General features: G+C 32.8%; 1 pseudogene; it reads left to right on the top strand.

Annotated features, from left to right (window-relative positions):
* The first annotated feature begins 1,469 nt into the window (after window positions 1-1,469).
* On the top strand, window positions 1,470-4,408 carry LOC127722388 (uncharacterized; annotated as a pseudogene).
* The last annotated feature ends 1,903 nt before the right edge of the window (window positions 4,409-6,311 follow it).

Below are 6,311 nucleotides of genomic sequence, written 5' to 3'. Positions count from 1 at the left end.
GATGTTTGGCTAGATAGACGACAAACTGTAGATGGAGAAGTAAAAAGAGAATATCAGAAACTTGACAATCGTTTGAAATCTGTTGATAACTTTATACCTGTCTATTTTGATGAGGATATTTTCTTGACACAACCATTTATAAGTTCAATGGACCGTTACAGATATCTTCAGAATTTGAGTTTGTCTTGTGATGTGGCAGTCCTTAGGTATGTTCCTGGTGGGTCAAGTTCAACAGTTACGTATTTGTGGAAGGTGCCTTTAAACATTTCAGACACAAAATTGATGACTTCAACAACCCGAATTACAGAAGCATTGAACCAAAACTTAATGAATTCCATACTCGCCAAATGAGGAAAGACTTTGCCCGAAAATTTTCAAGTGTTGCTGGAGTTACAATACCACCATACCTAATGAGATCAATTTATGCAGAATTGACATTAGATGCATCATCTGACCAAAACCCAGAGGTGGATCAGAGAGCTAGTCTTGCTATTTTAGGTGATGACCCTGAATTTGTCATAGATATGAGACACCTCAACAAGGGTAGACCCGACGATACATTTGACACATTTTTCCAAGAACTGGAAAAAGAAGAACAATTCATTATGACAGCAGATGAGAGAAGGCATAACATATGGCTCACTACATATCAGTTCCCGACCTAATCAAACAGGTCAAGAAGAATCTACCTGAAAATACCCCCATACCAAGTGAATCAACAGTTTTGTTTTCCTTTGTACCAAAAAATACCCACAATAATGTGTCAAGACTATACAAGAGTAAAGTGCCTTTACGTATGGCTGTTCAGACTAGGCAGCTTAGGGCCACACATATGGACGATCACTACTGCTCTGCTCAGTTTAAATATATGCGAGAATTTTCAGTAAAGTACAGAGATGATGTCACACTTGTTTGCCTAGATGACAAATCAAAAGTTGATTTTGGAGAGCCAACAATGGCCTTATCTTCAGGTGTACGTGGGAAATAAAGCCATTGTTCCCATAGGATCTATGCTTTCATGTTTAGATCATGACTGTCAAAACAAGGGATCTTTGACACCGTCAGTATGCCTAGATGTAGATATACCTAATGAAAAAGATGAGTCATTCTACCGTGGCCAAGTATCCGTCATTATGAAAGATAGTGTCTTCCAGCCTAACAACCCATTTAGACATGAACTCCTGAAAATGTTAAACCAAAAAGATAACAGAAAGCCTGTTCTAATGCTTTTTACTGATGGAGGCCCTAACCACCGATTAACATATCATTCAGTTAAACTTTCCTTAATTGTTTTATTCAAAAGGCTTATCCTGGAGTTGTTAGTAGCAGGGAGAACAGCTCCAGGCAATTCTTGGGTAAACCCAGCAGAAAGAATCATGAGTCTATTAAATCTTGCCTTTCAAAATGCTGCACTGTCACGTAGAGAGTGTTCCAGTGACCTTGAACAGGTACTGAGAGGCTGTTCAGGAATGTCAGATATTCGAAAGAAGGCTGAAGCTGTTGATGATTTGAAAGATGGCTGGATAGCATCATTACAGCCCATGGTTACCATGTTGGAGGATCGTATCAAGCGAGTGGAGTTGAAAGGGAAGGGTTTTAGATGTCTTTCACCAGCCACTGATGTTGAAGTTCTGGAATTTGAACAGAAAGTACACCAAATTGATCCTACTATAGTTATTGGTCAGTACCAGCAACAGAACCTGAAGAAAGCCAACAGATACAATCAATTTCTTGGTAATTCAATTTTAAATATATATATACATTTTTGATATTTCAGAAGTACGTATACTTGTCATGGACAATTTTATATTTGAAATTTTAATAGTATGCTCAGTGCTTAAGCATGATTTATATTTCTCAATTGAATGTTCATATTGTTCATGTTGGGTCCTTTTATAGTCAACTATAAGGTATGCTTCTTTCTCATTGTTGAAGGCTGTATGGTTGCCTATACTAAGGCTATAATTGCTTACATCCACTTCATTTGATGCCAGGATAGTTGTCTCATTTGCAATCATACCATATCTCCTTATTTTTATATAATACATTGTTGTATGTGCAAGTTGAAGTTCTGCCAAAAGATAAGGGAATATTGCTGTTGTCACAAATGGTGTCAAATTTTGGAGGGGCACTCTGTCAGACAGACGGTGTCATATTTTTTGGAGATAGATTTACAAGCAAACATAAAACAAACAGCCTGGGAGTGAAATAAAAAAGACACCCAAGAAATCCATACACAAATTAAAAGGACTCTTTCTACCATTATACAAAGGCTTTAGTAATAAGATTGTCTGACATTTATATATACATGCATATGTATTTATAGTTTTATAATGTTTCAGAATATATGGATCACAAAGCATCTCGAAACATTTTTTTATGAAAAACTCAGTAGCTTGACAAACAATTGTATTTTACAGAAAAACACTGTGTTGAGCATCAGTATATTTTTCAAGTGAGAAGATGTGATGACGACACGTGTTGTGTTCAAACTGGCACTGGACAGAGGCCATGGGTTCCTGATCCTATGTATAAAGATAAAAAATGTACACATTACAAGCAGTTTGAAGATGTCCTAGGTACACCTACCACTGAGAAAGATTGCCCATCATCACAAAAATAGACAGTAGCAGCAGTAGCTGAGGAACAACAGGTATAAAGTTAAGCATCATAATAAAACCTTTATATATATATATATATATATATATATATATATTGACTGAATAATAGCCAACGATAAATCTTACGGGGGCGATGGATCATATAAATATGATACAGTACACTACAAAATATAATATATAACCAGTCTAAAAGGGTACAACATCACCACAAAATGACAATAAACGAACAAATGTAACTATAAATATTTCGGATAACAGATATGCTTCATCAGTTTAAGCACGATGTAAAATGAATCAGATAAATCTATTCTGATTATAAACTATAGCAATCTTGAATTCTATACAATAAAAAAAGTGAAACAGTTTCACCCGAACATCATATGTAGAGACGCTAATAAATTTTTAAAATTTCAAAAAACGACTCAAAGACATGCCTAAAATGAAAATAGTAATTAGAGATATGAACTGGCACAACTCTAAAATTCCAAAATGACGTCAGTTAAGATGTTACAACAACTGCGTGTAAATACATTCCCCAAAAAAAAACCGCACTTATCGATATAAGCTGGTAAAATATGACAAACAGAGGCTGCGTCATCATTCCAAATAAATAGCAGTTTTATAATGAAAAGAAAAAATAATAGTAAATGTGGGCTAAGGTTAAAAAATTGGACGTGGATGCGTACTTGTACTTCCCTACCAAATGAAAAGAACCCTGGTATTTAAACTAGTAAAATTCAAAAAATTCCAAAAGAATCCTTAAAACTGTAAGAGTCAAGTAAGGAAGCCGGAGTAACTGGAAACAAATGATGTCAGGAAAATGAGTGATGGTAGGGAGAATGAGTGACTCATTCTATGTTTTTTCATTTATGCCCTCTGAGGAAACTGTCCTTAGCTTGCTTATCCAAAACCTTTCCCGAGCAAGTCTTGTAAATGCAAAATTTTAAGATGCCAGGTTTCCATGCTAATGAGGCAATTTAATACACATTGACAAATTGTATTGTAATTTTGACTTGTATATAATCTGTATGAATGTCCATGCATATTTATAATATTTTCTTTTTGCAGGGCTGCACAAATTCTGTCCTTGTAGGCCAGAATGTCCGAATGTCAGTAAAATGCACAGATTGTGAAAAACCCAGGTGTATCTATTCGAAAATCAAGTTGACTCCTAGAGAATCCAGAAGTCTAAAACTGTTGATACAGTGTCATGATTATAGTTGTGGTGCAGTTATAACTTCTGATGGTATGTTTCAGGTTAATATTAATTCAGACATACCAAGCTTAGTACATACTTTCAATTTATGTTTTGCTTGTAGCAGGTCTGTCAGACTTATAAATTCTTTAATAATAAAACTTTATGCAGAAATCTTTAATATCTGTCAGAATTGTTCTCTTGTGCAACTAAATTAACAAATTTGTCTTGGAATCTAACATTGAACATTTTTGATACAATTTTCAGATGGATAACGCCTAAAGCTTTCTTGCAAGAAAAATACTCAAGCACGAATATTCAAAGTATATATTAAATTCTGTCTTTATTTTATACAGGTCACATTCTACAAGGAAAAGTCTTTGTTAAGTTGCAGATCAACTGTCAGTCATCAATTGAATTTGTCTATTATGCATCTGGCATAGGCAAGCCAGATATTTGCTGCTATTGCTGTTGTGCAGGGATTCAAGAAGACCAGGAACTGAAAAAGCAATTTAGAGTGGTATTACCTGTGTGCCAAAGATGCATTACAGCCAATAAACCAGTGCCAAAGAGGAATCCAATTAAAAAATAATAATGTCAGACTGACTGAACATTTGTTTAAAGTTTCTTCTCAGGAAAATGTTTGAAAAGTGACTTTACCCTGTTTACCTTACATTTAGCTTTGTTTTAGTTGCTACCTTTAGTTTTAAAATGTGTTTAAAGAAAAACATGCATCTTTATTAAAGCATTCTAGTCATTAAACGTCAGTTTTACTAGTCAAATTTTAAGTGTCAAAGTGACAGTTTATGCAGGTCATAGTTGAATAAGTATTTTGATTCTCTAAACAGGACTTACAGGACATTCAATTTTCCCATATTGTGTACTTTTGAATTTATGTCCAAATTTCTTTCAGTATTATGTTTCTAGTTAAAACTTAAAATGTTATTATTCTGACAGAAGTCAACAGTGTTTTGTTCAAGTGTTTTGTATTTGAATTTTGTATTCAAATATTAAACTCATTTAAAATGTTTGTCTGTATTTACAATGTAAACATTCAGAAAAAAAGTGTGGACATTGAGGTGGAATGCTGAAAAAAAAATGTTATAAGTATATTAAAAAGATCTTTATAGTACATATAGACCCTGGCATATATGTGTCTGACAATTTATACAATACTCTACAATAGTCTTTCATTTTAAAGAAGGTAAAATAATTTTGACCCCTATTTTTCTCCTAAAGTAGAAAAAAAAAGAATTTCCCTACCTACCTACCCACAACTGAGACTGGTGAGTAGGGTTTGGGCAAACAGAAATATTTTTAAGTCTGGCCTAAAAGAGGGACTCCCTGGTTTCAGACAATTTATTGATTTTTGCACTTGCAGTACAAAAACGTCTTATTTCATTTTTTAGACAAATTAATTTTACTTTTTCAAATGATTTTATGAGCTATTTTATTACCAATTGTGTTAAGAATTTAATTAAAATCAAAATCAAAATGTGTCAATTTGGGACTAAAATCACCATTCTTCCAAGGCATAAATTAACAAATAATAGTCATTTGCCAAGCTTAATATTTTGTTTTGATATAAAACATACCCAATAGTTAAAACCGATATAAGTTGCAAACATATTCGGAATGGGTCTTGCAAGATAGAAGCGAATGAAAACCACGTAAATTCATGTATGAAAAACCCCACCCCTGTGTCCGTGCTCCTGGTAGTCTGTCAAATCGTTTAAATTTTCATTTGTATTAATCATAACATAGTAAAATGGATGGGTTCCAGCTGACATTACTCTAATCAAAGCATCGTCGATGTTGTGATCCAGTCATGTTTATAGCTAGTCTGGTATTCTTTCTGACCATACGTTTTTCAATATTTTTTTTTCTCTTTTTATTTCCAATATTACTGTAAAATTTCTATGTTATTGTCCAAAGGTAGGGAATTTTGCAATATTGATGCAAATATTGATATGTATATATATTGATATTTCAATTTTAGACTCTGTCAGATTTTTTTTTTACAAGAATGGAAAGGGAAATCGTCAAATAAGTAATATATTGTTTATATGCCATTAATTATAACTGGCTTAATAATTTCCAGAAACAGGCCTTAGAAATGCTCTTTCTCAAGAACAAAAATTATTTTTTATCTAAATTGGTGTTCATTAAGAAAAAATACATTTCCTGTATTCAAATTTAAATGTACAAATACCTAATGCTGAGATATCTCCAATTACTGTTAAATAGCAATATAATGGGATATAAATGTAGAACAAACAAATAAATTTTATTGCAGAAAATGATCAGGTAAAAGGTATGGAATTTTGTATATTATTTCATCAAAATTTCTGATAATCATGATAATTGTAACTAATTATTTAGAACTTGATTATTGACTTAAGTCAGATGATAATTACACTGATTTTACAAGTGAAATAAAATTTGCTTGCATTTTTTATTCTTTTTTTTCTTTAATTTATTGTTTTTTCTTTGAA

The sequence above is a fragment of the Mytilus californianus genome, unplaced genomic scaffold (genome assembly GCF_021869535.1).
Source record: "Mytilus californianus isolate M0D057914Y unplaced genomic scaffold, xbMytCali1.0.p SCAF_12, whole genome shotgun sequence".
In the NCBI taxonomy this organism is placed as follows: Eukaryota; Metazoa; Mollusca; class Bivalvia; order Mytilida; family Mytilidae; genus Mytilus; species Mytilus californianus.
Note: the sequence above shows the minus strand (reverse complement) of the source record. Positions and strands in the feature narration are given on the sequence as shown.